Below are 20,319 nucleotides of genomic sequence, written 5' to 3' on the forward strand. Positions count from 1 at the left end.
TACTATATTTCGCGGAAACCGGCAAATGCGAAAGTTTCGTGAAACGCTAAGAATTCTTAGTAACCTCCGGGATTCCCTCGGCGGGACGACAATTCTTCCCTATCATGCATTCTAGTGAATGTTTCATGCACGGCATTCAGATTTGCTTACTGTGCACGGAGACACCACTTTTACGCAAGACCGCACTTCCAAACCAGCCTGTGTCATCTGTCCTATTTTAGCTTTCTTCATATTGTCGGAGCGCAGAATCCCTTTTCACTCCTCTCTCTGTCGGCAACGACTCGTGTCCAGAAGTTGCCGAATGTCACCACTGAAAGCTCGACTGAGCTTCAACACGCACTTCGCAGTGAGTGCTTGTCTGCTTTTTTTTCTTTTCTTCTCTTTTTGTGAGAACCGCTTCAAGATGAAAAAAAAAAGCATTGGAAACAAACACACACGTTTCTATGCCTGCATGGAACGTGCAGAGCAATCAACTCCTTTATATGGACATTGTGCAAGCATCAACGCCCTATTGTATGAAACGATCCACGCTCTTTTCGGAAATGCATAAAAAAAAAAGGTACTTGATGGTGCATTGCTCCCCGGGTGTTTTGAGCTCGCATAGTATATTGCTTGCGTTTGCCTCTTCCTGCGCAAACGTAAGCAGGATGTCTGCGACTGCCAAATACCCTTTGACCTTAGTGAAACCTGTCTTCACGGTCCGTTGCTTTCTCAGCATGAGAGTGCAAAGTCAGAATGTTTGGGGAGAAGAGACTATACGCCAACCTGCAAAGTACTGCATTGTATGCCGAGGACAATATGTTTTTAAATGAGAATGCTCGTTCACAGTATCCCTGAGCAAACTGAAGCCCGTGTCAAGATAACGGTGCACATAAATTTGAATCGACCCTTAGGAGGCACCGCAGTGACTCGGCATGAATGGATGGGTGTTATGAACGCCCCCTTTGAAACGGCGAGGTGGTTTGCTTCACCAAGCTACTGTTCTTATTTTGCCTAATGTCTTACCTATCATTTTGAACACACACACACACACGCACACGCACACGCACACGCACACACACACACACACACACACACACACACACACACACACACACACACACACACACACACACACACACACACACACACACACACGTACACTAGAAAAAAAAGAAATTCCAGCATCAAACTTTCTGAACTAGTAGCGGGAACTTTGCTTGTTGTGCGCCTCCGTTGTTTGGGGAGTCCCTACGTTTGTGTCATCAAACTTCTAATCGCCTCGTACTAATATCTATTGCGCACATGAGCCTAAACCGACAGCTGGGTAGGTATCTTCATATTGTAATAAAGCATGTTCCATCATTTCCTTAGCTTTAACGCAGCACACACCGCGCTTTAGAAGTCCATGAACTACCGCATCGTGATCCCGCTTCGAAAACTAAGCAGCTTGCCTTTGAACGCTGCCCCCCTCCCTCCCTCCCTCCAACCACACACGGCCTTTCGCGCGACCGAGGAGGGCACGTCTGCTCTACGCTTTCCACCTTCTCGCGCGCCAGAGGGAGCCGCGATCGTCGACTTCCTTCACGTACTTTCACTGGTACATACAGCATACGACGCTCGGTTACAGTGTTATCTCTCTTGGACTTTGTGTGGAACATTACGGCGGCGGCAAAAATGCCCTGGAAGTGCCCATATAAATGCTATCGCAATAATATAGCAAGCGATGGCGCTTTCTGATCTGCTGGTAACCATTGCGCTACATTTGTTCCAGGTTAGCTTGGAAAACGTTCCAGTAGTGTAGCCACGTAATATTAGTGAGTACGAACTTCATTTCAAAGTGAAAAAGTGTAGATATCAGCAAAAAATACAATAGAAGGAGATCGATAAATAGAAAGAAATCTGCATTCGCACGCTTTGATTGCTTGTGACAACATAAATTTTACGTGTTTTCCTTTTGATCAGTCTGTTCATTTTGAAACAGTTTAGCTAGCTAGCACTTAAACTTCACGTATTTTTCACTGAAACAGTGTATATCACGTTCGTCTCGTTTGCTTTCTAATTGTATCTGTTGATCCTGCTATGGTGTCGAATTTCTTTTCGAAAGCAAAGTGATGTAGCATTGTCGACATTTTCCTAAAATCAGGATTGTTGCATCCGCTATTGTAATGATATGCCCTGTCATTGGCACTCTATAGTCAAAGCATGCTAACTCTGGCATTTTTCTTTCTTTACTTGCAGTTCGTTCGAAAGGAAATTAGTGAATGATATGCTGAGTAATCATGTGTGGCAACTGAGCATCAGATTGCTCTCAGTAAGTTTTAGGTGACGTAATATGTTCTTACAGGTATTGCCGTAGCATCATCGCAATCGCACGAACAGCAGATAAGCGAAGCTATTTTCGATGTTGTAATCCACGTGGGGATAAGAAAAAGAGGCTGTTCTTCAAAACATAGAAGTGAGCAAGAGGTGCCTTATGGAAGTAGAATAGGGGATAAGAACGCCGTAATATTAAGGCTTTTTTTACACATGGGTGCGACCATAGGCGGTGAATATTGATCTCTCTCTCGAATTTCGACACTCATACCCGGTTGATGCAAAATAATAGGGCTAATTACTTTCGTAAAAATTTTAAAAGCACATATTATTTAGATTGTAAAATACGGGTTCTTGGTTCGTGCTCGAATGGAATCGCCTCGAGGACTTGTGGGCTTGCGCTCCGAAAGTGCAACGTATTCCCTTTTGGAAAGAATGAAAAATGCAGTTAGACGGTTAACAATTGCCAAATTGCTAAATATGGTTTCTACTTGAATAACGCCGCCCTGTTTAACTAACCGATTCAAGGCAACCCGTACTGCGCTAGCCACCAAAGGCAAGCTGAAATAGCTCTAAAGTGTAAAAGAAAGCCTCCAACATGTTTGTCCGGGGCTGCTCAGTAGTGCTGCGGAGGGCCTTCAGAATTCCTACAGGAACACGTTATAGTATTCAAGATATCTTTATGAATAACTATAGCCGAGTTCATTATTTCAATAAAGGAAACATGTTCCAAATAAATCACAGATTATTTAGCACGCAGTGTCCTTCAACATAAGATGTCGCTAAATGTATTGCGGAACCAACTACTTTTAAAATACTATGAAATGTGTGGATATTATTCACAAACTTTGGCGTTTTGTTCTCCCTGCCACGCTGTCAAAGTCGTTTTCTTACGCTCCTGCTGGCTCACCATACAGAGTAGCTTTAAACAAATTAAAACTCCTTGTTCTTGAGTTCTGCTAGGAAACACTTTCTTACCGTTCATATTGTGACCGTCTGGAGAAAATAAACAGTCAATAACAAAATGACGTCACGTACAATGCGATGCTCTTTCACCGCCTCCACTTTCTTTATTCGCCGGGCTAAGTTTATTTGCTGCTTTTGGAATCAAAGCAGAGCACCGGCATTTTCTGTATTACTATTCGCTGGCGCCATCTCGCGTTCACAATACAGCTGGCCTTTATGAGGCAGATCCTTTGTTTATCATATGCTGCCACGTGAGTTCCAATGTTTGAGTAAGCCCGCATAACCGGACCGTGAGCTTCGAAAAGAGTTCGAAGGTGTTTTGTTCGAGTTGGGAGTTGGGGGCAAACTTTCGAACTTTAGCGTGCGGCTTACATCTCGTTTAGCATAAGCAGCGGGTCACGCTGAACTGTGCTTTGTTTTCAAGGACGAGCGTAAGACGGAAAATCAATACTTGAAAAACATCGTCATTTAAGTGACACTAACCCTCGTCAAACTTTATCTTAGTCATTCCAGTAATTCCACATATTTGGCGCTTAATTTCACTATCATTCTTGAGGAATCTGTATAATTTGCATATACATTACGAGTAAATTGACGAAACGGACTAAAAGCATCATGTTATTGGACAGCATGTAGACGCAACGTTTCAAAACCGAAAGAAAAAATCAGCTTATGTTATGAGGACATTATTATTAGGTTCTTGAGAAATATTCATTTAAGCTGAAAGGTACATGCCTTCAATTACGAAGTGCTGGTCTTGCCATCGTGATAGTGGAATTATTAAACCACAAAAGATGTGACATCTAATGACAGGCAGCGACACCACGCCGAAGTTCCCTCACCACGTCGCTATGACAGTATCACTTTAACAGTGCACTCAAAGAAACACAACTACATCGTTTAAAAAAAACAAAAACTTAGCTTAGCAAGTGGCGATAACTTTCCTAGTCGTAAAACGACCAAAGGTTTAGCTAAGCTTTGCCATCTCTGTTGTGAGATTGTCGCGCCGGTGGTGTGGTATGGTCGCGAAATTAAAAACAAAATAAATTACATCTTGTTGCATTTTCTTTTCTGTAATATATTAAACCTCTCCTGTAAATAGTATAGTGGCAAAGATATCCAGGTACTCTACACTGACTTAGGGTTGTTCTGTAAAGTCGTTTAATTTGTTTATAGCTCGTGCTAATATACTTAAATATTGGTAAAAGCGTTTAGGGAGCGAGTGTTTTATGCGATCCGACTAACAAAATGATACCTGAACATTTGTCTACGGTGTAATTTTGCTGTCCGCAACAAGAAGAGATGGCGCTCGTGCACAAGTGCACCACGTAAGTTGCACGGCACGCTCTCGTAAATACCAGAGACACGCTACTTCGCAACAAACATATTAAGAGAAAACAAACATTTATAACACAACTAATATGCGTCACGGAGACACTGGAAGTCGTGCTGGTTTTTAAGGATACAAAGATACGAACCGCGCTACAACGCTGGCTAGATGAACCGAACTTCGAGGAACGTCGTCGTGTCATCAACCAAGAGCATTAAAGTGTCATTTCTCATTCCGGATGCAGCAGAGACTAACCTTTTATGTGTATTTGTTTGGCGAAGCGATTCACAGGCTTCTAACGGGCAAGCTTTGAGGGGGCATTCAAAGTTACATCAATCACGCAAATGAGCTTAATGCAAAAGAGCTCGAGTAATGGTGCTGCCGGTGGAGCATCGTGTTGTGATGCTCAAAGTCACCCTGTAGTCTACTTTGCGAGATGTTTACAGAAACAATGCTCGTTCCGTGATGGCGGCATAAGCTGCGAGACTTCACTGAAAAAAAAAAAGAAAGCACAGCGAAATGTGTTTGCATTTTCTAAACGCAACCGGCTCACGAGACGTAAATTGTTTCGGCTCTTGCAATGCGTGAACACTGCCAAATACTCGATCTTTGGAAAAGCCACCCGAGAATACCGCATTCTCACGTGAAAATTATAAATAACGTATGCACGCGATCTGTTCCCTCGCAAGAAATTCGTCAGCAGGCTCGAATTAATCTGTGCAGATAAAGGCTTTATTTCGATACTTGCGGTCACTTCTGTATTGCAGCACTTTAACGCTAGAAATCTCATACAAGCACGCAGCTTAAAAAAAAAAAAGTTGAGGAGGCCATTTTTTTTTATCTCGACGTAGTCTGATGGCTTCAAATAACGCTTCCTAAGAGATGCCACTGAAACTTTTCTTCGTTATAGAAAACAAAGATGAAAAGAATTGTGATTGCCTCATCATGAATGTCGTAACGAAAAGCAAAAACGAAAAAAAAATGCGTGGTAAATCTTTGAAATTACTATTTGCCAATAAACAAAGGAAATATTGCCAACAAGAGTCGCAGTCAGACTACCTGTTTTAAACAAAAAGATACAGTGCGGAGACGCAATCGCAATATATGATGAAATAAAATTTCCAAGATACAAAACATTTACTATATAAAAAATGCCGCAATATTTGTCCTCTGCCCATTTATGAAATACAGGATCTCTCAGAAAGCTATGCCTCCGAATCGATTAATTCCTAAATACCCCTTTAGAATGTACTAAACGTACTAGTGCCACCTGCACCTCGTGTTAGAGGTGCCTCCCCGTCAGAGCAACTGTTTGGGGGGAGGTTTGACTCCGTAAGCGTTCACTGATAGCTGTTTAATGAGTAGCAAGCCTGTAATGTAGCAAGGATTAGAAATGACGTACATATATTGCAACAGGGCTAGCATTTCAATATAGGTTGTATTTTGTAGCCGATACAGGCAGCATTTTTCTTAATGATTATGTACAGTGCTATAACGTCGAATTCACGCCCCTCATGCTCAACTGCCGTAATTGCTGGTGTTCAGCCACCAGCCATGTAGTTAAAATATACAGTCGAACGCCTTTACAACTAAGTGTTTGGAGCCTCCGCGATCATTCGTTATATAGGGCACTTCGTTGTAAAAGTCGAGCGTTGCATGGCTCACAATAGAACCAGGAAAGAATCATTCCTTCTTTATACGGATCATTCCGTTGTAGAGGCACTCGACTTTAGTAAGTTCGAGCGTTCTGTGTGCTACTTTTAACCATCTACAACCCCAGTTGTAAGGCTAGAAGAAAAAAAAAAAAGAAGAGTGCGCTAAAGAATGAAGTTCAAATAATTGTTTTTGCCGTCTCAGTTCGCCGCTACTCTGCGAGCTTCTAAATAGCGGCACCATTCGACATAGCTCGCCGCTGTGACACCGGTGCAAATGGTGAACGCTCTCAAGTGCCGTAAAGGTTTGCACAAGTGTTTTACAGTTGTCATGCATTTAGGTGGGAGAGAGAAAGAGAGAGAGAGAAATAACATTTATTAGTACCAAAGGAACTAAAGCCCAAGTCCTCCTGGTAGGCTCTTGCTTCCTGGCCCGGCATGTTCTTGACGTGCTTCAGCAGAAGCGGCCACTAGAGCTTTTCAAACATTCCTGGGGGAGTGTTCCACTTGTAGAACCTATCGGGACGCTGGTTGTGCGGCACTTTAGAAAGTATTGTCTTGCTGAAGAGGGGAGTTGGCAGGGCAGTCCCACAAGGTGTGTTCATATTATGGACATGCCTCGCACTGTTTGCAAGTGTTACCGCCTGGGTCCCTGTTAACATAATGAGTGTAGTGTGGTGCGAGTAATGTGTGTGTGTGCGCGCTTTTCGCATGATTGAGGCGTCCTCTCTCGAATGCATGTAGGAGGGTGTGTTAAGAAGTGTTCATGCTTCCCTGCGACACTTCAAAATATGTAGCCTTTCATTCGGCTGTACCTTCCGCTCTTCTGTGGGTTTGCGAGTGTCTTCAACAGGCCAAAGGATATGAGGTCCTGGATTTTCTGCGTGGGAGAGCTGGTGTGCTCTTAAATTTCATCGCCGTCCTTGATGGCATGGAGCCCATTCTATAGGTACTATCGGCGCCAAATGTAACGTGAGCAGCGGAGCGCTTAATCGAAGCTAAAGTGTGCGTCGAGCCATCCCAATTCACAGGTGCTCACTTCCGGTTTGACTGCCCTGCGTGACGATGTTCCCCTATACTGCGACATTTTGGGTTCCGTTCTAGTTCCCTTTTGTTTGAAAGCGAGAAAAGACGACGGCGCAATAAAGATGACAGACCAATCTGTGCAGCGCGCACCTCTCTTCGAGTTTCATTTGGCGCCGATATTGTATATACGCTTTCTCCCTACTGGGTGATACTGCTCGCCCTATACTATGATATTTAACCTTCTGTTTTCTTCAATTTTTCTTTTGTCGCTTTCAAATGAAAGGGACCCAGAACAAAAACTAAAAGGGGTAGCATTATCGTGCAGTGCGTTCAAACCGGATGAGTGCGCCTGCTGATGGTGATGACCGGACGGTGCGCACTGTAACTTCTTATGCTGTCCGCTGTTCACGTTTCATTTGACGCCGATAGCACGTGTATAAGGGCGCGAGCATGCATGTACATCTAGGGCTTTGTGCATATGTGTAAAGGCAGGTCATAATTTTGAATGTCTGCGCAAGCGTCTGAGCTGTCTATTCGGATTGTAATTGTGTCAGATGCATGTATCATTTCCGTTATGGGAAGCACTATTGCCTGCAATTCCGCGTCGTGAGGTGTTGGAACTCTCAAGTAACATTTCACTAGTCTCGAGTCATGGCCCACAGCTGCTCCTTTGCTGCTTTCGGCGCTATGACTGGCATCTCTATAGTATGTGTATCTATCTTCTGTCTGTTGCATTATATTTATTCTTTTGGCTGTCGTTTTCGATTCTTTTCCAGGTGCGTGCTTTTTTTTTTTTGGAATTTGATCTACTTTTCCCCTTGGCAAATCATCATATGGTGGTAATTTCGCCGGAATTGAGGCTATGTTAGCGGTTACGTATCCCAGTATGTTCATGATTCGTTGACCTTGATGAGACGATTGAAGTCTTTGTATTTGCGCCTGGTTGTGGAGGCCTATTTCCTTTTCTAGTGAGTTAAAGATCCCGGTTGCTTCAATCTTATGGTTGGGTGGGAACTTAAGAATTCCCAGGGCAAGTCTAGCACAATTCCAAGTATGATGTTCATCTTTTTGGGGGAGAAAATGAGAGTAGCTCGTCTATTTGATTGCAAAAGTCAAAGCCGCTGTTATGGGCTCTCGGTTTCAGGAAAGCAGCGCAGCCTCGATTACAAGCGCAGCTCTCGCTTTTTAAGCAGGCACTGGACTAGACATATGGCCACACAGGAGCTCTAACTCGGTGGGCTCGTATGTATGTGACTTCTTTCCTTCATCAGTCACCGCTTCTATTCTTCCCCTCCCCATTGTGCAGTGCAGAGTACGAGGCCAGAGTGAGGTCTTTGTGAAGTCTTTGCCTTCCTTGAAATACATGGTTGCCTCAACTCGCCGCTGAACCATTCCTCTTCAAACGAGACGCGCTCTCGTTAACAAAATAGCGACATTAAGTTTGGTCCCACGCCATGCAGTAAACTCTACCCTGACGAAACGGCCATCCCACATTGAGATAGCAAAGTGCAGCTGTACGCGTCTTCATACGTAATCCCATTCTCAAGTGCACCTGGCGTCCCCAATCTAAAGAACTTACAATACACGCTCGAGCGTGCAGCCCGACCGACAGCTTTGCAGTTATATTAACGGACCGCATCATTCTCTCGAAGAAAATCTTCATTGGCTCTAAGAAGTAAGGACTGTTGGGATTTAAGAGCAAAACTGACACTCTGCAAAGGACAGCACACGTAATTGGAACCAGGCTAGGGTTCGCGAATTTGCACAATCGTTGTTCTATGAGGACCCTATTCCAAACGCTAAGCATACTTTCTCTTTACTGAGAGCGGGGGCAAATTGTGTCGCGTTCCTTTGACCACTACACGAACAGAGAATTTGCTGAAGCTTACCAGATTTCATTATCAGTGGAACCCGTAAAACTAGCATATTTTCGTGAAGCACATTTTTTTTTACCTTATATTATAGTCACTTAACCAATAATGACAAAACACTAGGCCTGACCATGTCGGCCCAAGCGCGTAGGTAGGTCTAAGTGGGTAGGCCTAAGCCGGAAACTATCAAATGCACGTTCCATATGCCCACCCTCTTCAGTTGTTCGTTTCATTACAAAACAAATGCCTCTGGACTTAATTACAAATAATTACTTAAAGGATAACTGCTTGAAGGAGGCAATCCTACTATCAACCATGATAGCAGCCTAGTTTTAACAAAAAAAAATTATAGTACCTTCATTTGACCTGGAAGCAAACAAACTGCGATTTTCCCGCAGGGCGTTTGCGAAGGCTTAGGAATATGAATGTAGGAAACGCATGAAAGGGGGGGGGGGGGGGCATAGATGTGATGATTGTCTTTTCCCCACATAAAGTTCGATGGTAAAATATCGATGACGAGTGCAAATCTGTAATGAAGAGGGTACCGAGGATACTTTTTTCTTTGTACCTTCAAGCAGTCTTGGGTCCAAATTCCTGCAGCTTTTATTTCTTATGAACCATTCACCATAGGTTTGCTGCTTTCGGTAACATTTAAAACAGCTCGACTGTCTGATATCCTCTCCTAAGAATAGTTATTATTTTGAGAACTTTTTTGTGAATACCGACCTTATTTTGTAGGCCCTGCTCATTTCAGTTATTTCTTTATAGAACTGCAAGTTCAACCTATAAATAGGAAAGACCAGCATGCATCTGGTATTTGCAAGTGCTGCAACTATAACGCGACCCAATCGCAGACAAATAACAATTGGCCGAGAAGTAGCTTGCTCCAAGCATACCACTGCTTTCTATGCGGGAAATGTTTCTCTGACTACTTAAGCGATCTCGACTCATTCTTGAGCTCATAATATTGTGCCTACAAAAGCGTCGAAGAACCGATACTGACGCTACACACAGCTATGGAGAGCTTCAACTCACATCTTGGCCTGGCTTTATGCCGCACTCTTGTGTAGCCTCTCCTCCGAAAATGACAATATATTTTATCTAAAGAACACAACACTGCCGAAAGTGAACACGTCTTTCTTTTTAGCCTCACGATCCTATAGGCAAGGACATGCTATGTCCACAGCGAACTATTCCTTTCATTACATAACTGCACGTGCTTTGAAGTGCGTCCCTTCGCGGTTCAGAGAAGCAATGAAACCCGGGAGATTATGCAGATACCTGAAACCACGGTTTCAGACAGGGTTTTGCAGTCGGTGTATCGCAACACGCATATAATTGGCTGCGGCCACTGCGTGATCTCTGACGAGAAGGTCACTGTGACGCCATTGTTACAGTATGTGCATGCCTGAAATTGCGTCGAGCCGTAAGTTAGTATAAAAGAAAACTGAAGAAAATGTGTCAATTTAGCTTTCATGTAGCTCATGTCATTAGTTTATCTCGGTATTGGTCCGATGGACTGAATAGCTGACCTTGCGTTTTTTGTCCAAGTTATGCCACAACGCTCTGCGACTCAAGCGTTATTCGAAAATTTCCACGAGAAGATCTAAGAAAAGTAATTTCTGTTCAGGAAGGCGCTGCTCACCGGATCGCTGTGCTCGCGCGAATAATCTTTCAGTAGTAACTCTGCCGTTGGAACAATGAGCGCTTCTTAGGAATGATGGTGTACGCCGTCTGTGGAACACAACGAGCGGTCCCTTTAAATAAAGAAAAAAGTTGCGATCAGTGCGCCTCTGTCAGTGCGTCTCTGTCCTGCACCTCCTCTGCAGCAGATGGTAGACAAAATGGCAACAGCATTTCACAGGTTACTTGAGGAGAAAACGAAGGCTTTGTTCGTTATGACGTCTATGGCTTTCAAATTCTCTTCATTTTTCTCAGAATGAGGCGATGGCAAGCTCAAAGGGTTCTGCGTTTCTCCCGAGAGCTTGAAGGTCAGTTGCGTGAACTTTTTTTCTTGTTGTGGTTCCAAGCAAATATGCTTGTAATCTCGTAAATGGTATCTTATCAGCCTCATGCGCACAGGAAAGGGGGGGAGAGGGGGCAATTGCTTTGGCGTGCTTCAGACCAGACCTGCGAAACGGATTGCGTGAGATGAAGGTGAGAACGATGGGAGTGGTAATTGGAATACAGCTGCTGATGAGTTCCGGAAAATGCTCGAGGGCTGACCTTTCCCGAATCTCTTCTGTTTTCTGTAAGTTCTGGCACCGACCGATAGCATTCAGCAGAAAACAGGTGGACATCTGACATTTTCACGCGAGGATTTGCGAGGACTTCGAAAACGTTCTGCGTACTTCAGTTGTAGTTGAGAACTGCTGCGGGGCAGGAGTGAATGGAAAGTGATGAGAAAAGTGAATTCTTCCCAGCACTCATCCCAAAAAAAGAAAGAAACAAATGACACGATAGGAGGGCGTCGCGGATGTGCAAGGATTCTATGCCCCGTATTATTTATCAGCCTTCCTAGGCGATAAACTTTAGCAGAAGGTTTCTACTGAAGAAGTCGTTATAGCTTGGTGACAGTAGAACAAGTGTAGCTATTGGTAAGATAAGATAGCGAGTGGTAAACGAACAGAACAAACAATCCAAAATTCAATGCACGCGAGGCATTTTGTCGACGGCTTTGTTTTCTTATGACTTGTCTGAAACTTTCATTTAATGTTTAGCGGGGCATCAACTGCACCAATTTATGTTACATTTATTGTTGCATATAACAAAAAAGCAGTTCAGGTCTAACGAGCCGACCTTTTATTCGGACAATCATATTTTTAAGATATTGTTGTAAACCGCGAAGTTGCAAAAGAACCAGCATAATGTTTACAACATTGTGAGCGGATAACATAAATGTCATCACAAATATTGGAAACGCATCTGTTAAGATATCGCACGCCGACATTTTTGATGTATTATACAATGCTCTCAGTATTGCAGTTTATTTATGAGTGGGACGTTTTCGAAAGTCTCTTAAAGATTGTCACAACTTCAGATGAACGTAAACCTAAACAACGCATAGGTCGACTTGAGATGCCTTAACATATACAGCTAAAAGAACTTTCGTATCTCTTTGTGGTGCTGAGTTGCAGATTCGTGAAAATTGAGTTTCATTTAAAAACAGGTTTTATCAAAAAAAAAAGGACCGCTTCTTAGGACCAGTAGAACTCGGCTTTCTCTCGGTAACTCAACAAATTTTATATATTTGGATCGAATGGCTGTTCTATAAGGGTATTTCCGTGTTTCACACGTAAATGGTTAGCGTGCTTCGAGCTAACCCGTTTGCCTCTTAACTAGAAGCTTGTTTTTATGATTTGGCGGTTAGCCTCACTTGCCGCCGTCTTCTATACTTTTATTTTATACCAGTGGCAGGAACCGTATAGTTGAACTCTCGAATATACGGCTAATGTATTTTAAGAGCTTGTTTTTGGCGTATATTCGCCCTGTTAAAATGAAGCCGTACTTGCTGTAGGCGTGGCGGCAACTGCACTCGTGTCTGTAATTGGAAACCCCGATAGTCTATGTTAGTCCCTGTCTCACTTGTTATAACATTGCCCGAGTGTGCGAGTGTGCAGAAAAATGCCATTATTTCTCGCTGGTCTTCGCAGTGTCTTGGTCTCTTTATACATGTTGCACAGTAGAGCGTTATTAAATTAGAGTGTTCCATTACTACGTTGACGCTAGTCGCGACGTTTATTACTATTCTCTGCAAAGTTGTCTGGCATATTCTTACTTGTTCCTTCATTCAATTTGTGCAGAATATGTGGCTATCTTTTATATTGATTTACATTTGCGGTTTCATGTTTTATTCAGTAATGTTTGATCAACGGGGCTGTCGGCTGTGTTCAGATAATGGTATCTGACCAGTCGCTACAAAACGCGGGCAAAAGAAGAAACGAAAAGTGTCCATGTTTCGCTTCGCTGTGCCAGGTACCGTTTCATGATGACCAAGCAACAACCACATATCGCCACCCTCGTTGTGTTGAGATAAGGACAGTCTATGGTGTGTCGCGACTGTGTTTAGTATCCCGCGAATATATGGGGTGGGAAAATGTCTCTGTAGAAAACAATCTTAGTTTTGTGAAACTTAGCACGGATTTCTTGGGGAAAAAAGATATTTTTTTCGTTAAATGTAGAAACGAGCATTTTAACGACTTGCAAATTTTACAAAGTATAAGGACTGTCACTCTAAAATTAACGCATTGTACCCTGTAAAATATTTTTGTCAAATCTATGCCATTAGTACTATTGGCACACCCGAAGTTGAAATTACGTCGTTGACGGTATATTTTTGCAAAATTGGCAAGCTTTAGTTTTTCAGCAACTGCCTCTGATCGACACGGAAATCAGTGGCTTTTTTGAGCCGTTTTAGCTTGGGCGATGAAGCTGAAAAATATTTCTGAAAAATTTTCAAAATGTTTGTCACAAGATAAAAACAAGAAGTATGGAGTTACATAACGTATTTATTTCGATATAAAATCACAAAAAAGTCAAAATTGTAAAAGTAACGAAAATTGGAACACTTTGCAGACATTTAAAAAAAACAGTGATCGCCGCTTCTTATGAAAATTGTATATGATACCTACCCAGTGCTGTTAATCTGCTACTTCAATAAAATAGATTACGATATATTATTAAAGTGAGAAAATTGAACCCATCTTAAGACTCGTACGTAGTCATCCCAACGATGTGTCTCATTCTAATACTAAAAGAATTGCACTCGTATTGGATACTGAACTCGTTATTTTTGTTGTAGTAAAGCAGAGCGACTCGCATTGTCTCCTGTTTGCACCATTTCAGCCATAAAATGACATGAGCTCGAGTTAACGGGGCTCCTCGATCCGTATTCCTACTATGGTACGTTGAGGTACAAGCACGCGAGAGCGCGTACAGCAAGATTTTTGAGACCTGACGGAGGAACCTGTTTCTGACTTTGATCTCTAATCACATCTTCTATCTGAAATGCCCCCCTTTTACATGAACGATGCAGAAGCCTAGTGGGAAAGCACTATGACGACACTGCAGTGGAAGAGCTAGCTAGGTTCAGATGAGCAAAGTCGCAAACGGGTCGAAAACATCTTTCACTTTCACCTAAATGTTTATATTAGGTATAAACATCTTTACAAACCGCGGAACTTCGACTACTTTTCCAACGAACTTTTTCTCAAGAACAAGAAAATTTAACTGAGACAAGGTGCAAGAAAGACCTTTACGAGTCGCAAAACTGCGATCGCTTTCTATGCTTTCTGCTATCTAAATACCAAACAGCGCTTCTTTCTTTAACACAGAGGCCAGAGTGTAACCAAATTCTTGCTTAGCTTGATCTCTGAGAATGGTTCAGCGAAACGAATATTTGCCGTCACGCTATATACGACCAAAAGGCGTAGAAACTCTTTTCATTACATACTTTCCCGTATAGTATACCCGATGTCATTCAGTTAATCACATGTCTTGCATGACGTCCAAATTAAATTCTCTTGGTAATAGGGTTCAGCATGTTCCGCACGCCTCGCGAGGCTGCTGTGAGAACGACATCTCCTAATCGACTGTGGAATGAGTGGATTGGAAGGGAAATAAGCAGGAGGCCTGTTAGCGCGAGAAGACGAACGAGAAACCAGAAATTTGCATCGCTGGTGAGACGACCTTCTTATTCTGCTGATGGCAGTGTAGGTAAAGTGATTGTGTTCCCACCATATCGTTCCTGTTTTTATCTTTTTCTGTTCATTTTTTTATGAATTCGCGAAATCGCCCCACAACAGAGAGAATATATGAAATGTACAAACACGCTTTTTATTACGCTCAGCTGAAGTTGTAGAGAAAACAGAGTTGGCGAATGAGCCTGAGTTGCGACCGCGTGTGCAGAATAACGATTTGAAAAGGTATAATTTCGTAGTAAGTGTTTGACATATGTAATGGTCATTAAACTGAATTTGAAAGCAACTCGAAAGCATAAGAAGCGAAAATTTTCTCCCTTCTACTATGTAAACTTAAGCTTGGTTAACCAAGTAGATTGAAAGAACGAGTTCTCAAGAAATGAAGCACGCAACTACATGTTTTCACCCATTTTAGGCTCCCTAGGAATTACCGCTAAGAATACATTACGTGCCCATCAAATTCGTGCTAGAAGCCTGGTAGGATTTAATTATGTCACTGTGATGGTGCATTATGGCCCTCAGCCAGCTTCTTAACCCATTCATTCAGATTCCCAAATCTGTGAGAACAGCTCGACTGTGCTAGGACACTCTGAACTTGATCGTGGGTTGCAACAATGTTGTTACAGTGTGGTCCGAGATTACTTAATTCCTAAAGGTCATGCTGTCAATGTACTAGCCTTTAAAGACTTGTAACATGGTGCAGCGCCACTACTCTGATCGGCACGACAAAACTTGATACGAAGGTGCACCAGAACACCGTATTTGAACAGGTATGCTAACTGAAGCGTGATGAGCAGCCTACAGTGGGCATTTATTAAACGTACGCATCCCGTGCTGCCGTTTGCCACCGCTATTCTCCCCTATAGCACGCAAGCGAATTCTTTTCGCAGCATTCACACTGCCCTGTGAATAATAGGGGTTCCTAAATGGCTGAAAGGGGCATGGTGCTTTTTCTAAGCATCATATTTTAGGCGAAGCAGTCATCTCCTGATGCGGTGTGAATGCCATCGGCAGAAAGCTGCAGTCTCGGCCAGGAGATAGGGCCGACCACAAGCGATCCGGCCAAGGCTGCGGTTAATAACTGGCCATAACTGCAGTTATTACTATGTGTGAAGGCTACATCGGCGGAAGCCGTAATTCGTGCGGTATGGATATTACCAAGAACTCACTGTATCACTTAATGATCGACATCGCTGCTATTCCGTCGGCAAGCACGACACAGTGCGGATCATGCCTGGTGTGTATCATCGAAACATGCAAATTTCATGCTTGAGACTGCTCAAATGATAATAAAAAGATTGCAGTGGCATATGAAAAGCAAGTTCTCATATTTTAATCTTCACCACTTCTTCAGCAAACGTCGACTCACTATTTGGCCTATTAATGAATCCATACGGCCACGTTACAAGTTTGCTACTATTATCTGTGCTCTCTTCGAACTTAAAACACATGCGACTACTGACCGGTGGCAAATGGATACATATATGAGAATTCACTCTGAAAAAAATGCAGTTTCAAGTGGGTACCTGATATGTCAGGACTTGAGCACAAATACTCCCAATCTATTTTACAATGCTCCAGTGTTTGGATGCTCAAACCTATTTTTTTATTGTAAATGCTTCAATTAAACACAAACAGCGTTCAACATAAAAGTCGCGGTAAGAATGTCGGTAATATGCCTCGATTTTGTCTTCGTCGTCGGTTTGCTTTGTATCGTCGTCGGTTCGCTCTGTAGCTTGTAAGCGCGCCTTGCATCATTGTTGTAATCTTCTGCACCCTAGCACCTGACGTATTTAGGGAGGCAATACATTTGAGAGAACCTAGGCATACTGCTCTTCCCGGGACCGGTATTCCAGTTAGATGTCTTCAGATAAAATTGGTCGCTGACAACAAGCTGCTCAAGATGATTAAATGTGGTCCGAAATTAGGTAAAGAAGAAAGCTCTTGGTGTTCTCTCTATATATATATATATATATATATATATATATATGAGAACAATGCATATTAAAATTCGAAAGGGAAGCTCATTGGGGTCAGTGTCTAGAATGTCTCTTGCCATGGTAAGCGATGACACACTCATTCCAAGAATACACCACTGAGATACGTGCTCTTGCAATTGACTAAAGTGGTAATAATTATTTCCTCGAACAAGTGAGCTGAGGAAGCAGCCTTCGCTCTCTTTACTTCCTTTTGTACTTTTATGCGTATATGTATATAGGGTAATTTCCAGGCATCTGCACAAGCTTAAAGATTTTTTACTCTTTTCTAAGGAAAAACGTATTCTTCTGTAGCAGCCTTTCTTTTCTAACAAGAACAAGAACGATGTGACGATGACGCAAGGGATTGCTCGAAGTTTCCTTATTGAACCTTCATGCAAGCTTAGAGAGGCGGGCTGCACAGAGTCGACGGGAGTGTGCAAGTAGTCGTCAAGTTCATCGCAGGCATCGGTCACAACAGATTTCAGTGAACCGATGCTTTTGACAAGAAGTAACTGATGCATCCTCCTACAACACATACTGCAAGAGGCACGCAGTGAGTTCGGCTGCAAAATCGACGAAGCCGATAGAATTCACCCTGACGCTCCTCTCAGTCGGCTTTGCGGCAGAGCCAGGAGATTGCGTTGCCTTCCGTGGCTTGTACGATCTACGTGTGCGAAAATATGCGTGATCATGTTGGGCAACTGTGCACACATCATAGCGTGGGGCGTATACGGTTCCGAGTGGAACCGACAATGCACACGTAGAAAACAAAGTAAGAAATGCGTAAACGATAGGAAAGAAAGAGATGTAAATATAGTGCACGCACGTCCTTTTTATTTAAATTCTGGGTTACGTCATTTCATTTCGCCAAAAAGAAAGATTCGAATTCAGTAGCAGCGCAATTTCTTTTGCAGGAAAGCGCACGCAAAGCACCTACAGCCGTAAATGTCGAAGTTGTAATGAAAAAAAAAATAGTGTCGGCAGTTCGGAGGCAAATATTTCTTCAGCCGGACATTTACGCCCCTAGCATTGCAAGAAAATTAGGTTCAATATAAAAAATACAAGAGGTTTGGCGGCGTACACGAATTATTGTTGAGCAGTTTGCAGCGACCAATAATTTGCCGTAAAGCTTTCTTGCACGCGCATCTGCTGCAGTTGCTTACGTTCAATTCCTTTCATCGTCGCCTTAGATCTTGCCCTTATATATTAGTTAAAATGGAAGGCTCCCATTGTCCACATGCATATCCCTAGAAAAACGCAGCCATGAATACTTGTCGCCACAGACAACAGACAGCAAATAGCCCTTCATCGGGCAATGTTTCTAGGGCGTGCGCGATGAAACAGCCCTTACTTCTGAGAGAAAGGAAAATGCCTATTTGAATAATTAGCAGAATCCCGCTAATTACCCGTTTCTTTATCATTTCTTTATTTGCGTGTTTTAATAAACAACCAGTTACCCACCACGTCACTGTATTAATTGGCAAATGGTGAAACGTGCACCCATATAAATATGGGGTGCAAAAGAGCTTCACCTTTAAGTTTGTATTTAACATAGAAACAAGATTCGAACTCAGTTTTCTTTTCTTTGTTTGGTTGTGTGTGTGCAATGCAGTTCGCACCGATGACCTCGTAGATATTGTATGTGTTAGGAATGCTACAAGAGAGTAGAAGGGCAAAATAATTGTTATTCCCCATAGAGATCAACTCTCTTGTCGAACTCGTAGGCCTTGGCCAACTGACAAACACACGAATCTGAGGCCTCACCGAATACGAATCCAGGAGGATCAAAGTTGAGGTCAGCTCTTTCTCGACACTGGTCAGAGCATCAAATGTGCATCAATGAGTCACGTTGAAACGCTAATAAGCATGAAAATACCACATTGCAGTCTGCTTTCAATTAGTTGTTAACATTGAAGGAAACAGACACATAATTGAGTATCTACAACTGTACAAATGAGGCTTGACCTCTGTTTAGAAACGTGTAGCTCATTCACACGGGCGATCGAGCAGCTGGCGACTGAGCCAAAACAGATGCTCACCGATCCGAACGACCATATGCGGACATATATAAGACCGGTCGTTTGGCGTGCGACTTGATCGCGCAGTCCCTGCGAGTCACCAGTTGGAATGAGGCTTTGTTGTTTGTTATTTTACAGAAGCTCTTTCTCTACTACTTGTATGCAGGTGACTGCCTTTCATTTTTTTTTGCAACAAGGTAATCGCACTTTGTGCAGTACAAGTCAATCATGAGTGTCATTCTAGGCGATGATCATTGTGCATTGAATGAAGCGAATGGCAGTGATGAGGTAACCTAAACCTGTGCAATCGTCATTATTGTTGCGCAGCCTTAACCAGTATGAAAACATGTGAACCTCTTGCTCGAATGTCAAACAGCAACACCATATGCAAGAGGTGCGATGCCTGCGGGAAGTCTATGCAAATCACATAACGACTGTACAATGGGCGCCATAGAACAGGAATCCATGCGAGGCAATTCTACGAGCTCTGGGCTAAACTGCCACAGCTAGTGCGCATTCACTGACATTCAATGACACCACGTGTTCTCGTCTACTATAACTGCCTATAGCAGTTGCCACAGGCTCACACTTTCTGTGCCAAATCTGGGCACAATGTTGTCTGCTGATGATCCCTGCTGCAAATAAAACTCAATTAGAGAGTGGAACCAACTTGCAAAAGACAAAGTAAACTTAACCAATAAGAGTTTTTTTCACCGTCATGACTTGTCACAGGTGTATTATTAATTTTCCTCAGTTCGCCGTTAGAATATTGTACTAACTGCGTAGTGGTGTGCTATTTTTGTTATATTCTGCACTCTGTTTTCGCGTTCAGTTTTATCAATGTGTTTAAACTGTGCCGACTATATATGTGCCCCCCCCCCACCCCACCCCGTCCTGCATTATTGCCATACGGGGTTGCAGGAATTTCGTAAATAAAAACAAAGAATCGCAGTGATGTTTGCATCGTTCACGCAGCAGCCTTTCATTTCTTAATACAGGTGTGGCATTGCTAGACCAGCCCATCTCTGGCACGAACATCCTCGACAGCTTCTTCCTCATTGACTATGTCCGCCAGCAGGCAGTCAGAAGTGCATCGTCATCATGATCATTCACCCATGCACCTACGAGCTCTTCACCATGATGACACCAGGTAGATATCACCGACTGCAGAATACCGCCGTGTAGACTATCTGCCGTACGCGATATTAGAATAATGCAGAAATACAGTGGCAACTCTGCGACGAATGGGCAAGAAATATTAACCACCTCGCTGCATCACATGCATAGATAAGGCTGCAGCTATGATTAAAGCAATTAAATACAGCTGCAGGAGCTTTATTTAAAAAACTTCACGTCATAAGACTTTTCTGTCTCTCAAATAATGTCACTCATGGAGAATATCCAAGAACGAAAATATTCAGGACATTTCAGTTTCGCCTTTAAGAGTGCAACGCGATAGAATTCAAAGATCCCTGAGTGCTTC

At 42.9% G+C, this 20,319-nt stretch overlaps 1 long non-coding RNA gene across 2 annotated transcripts in view; it reads left to right on the forward strand.

Moving 5' to 3' along the window:
* LOC129381542 (uncharacterized) overlaps positions 1-20,319 on the forward strand; it is a 399,655-nt gene that overhangs the window by 218,965 nt on the left and 160,371 nt on the right. For both annotated transcript variants that reach the window (XR_008609709.2, XR_008609707.2), the window contains exon 3: positions 19,835-19,986. This is a non-coding gene — a long non-coding RNA (uncharacterized lncRNA). The remainder of the gene's footprint in view (positions 1-19,834; positions 19,987-20,319) is intronic.

This window comes from Dermacentor andersoni, unplaced genomic scaffold (assembly GCF_023375885.2).
Source record: "Dermacentor andersoni unplaced genomic scaffold, qqDerAnde1_hic_scaffold ctg00000041.1, whole genome shotgun sequence".
Taxonomy (NCBI): Eukaryota; Metazoa; Arthropoda; class Arachnida; order Ixodida; family Ixodidae; genus Dermacentor; species Dermacentor andersoni.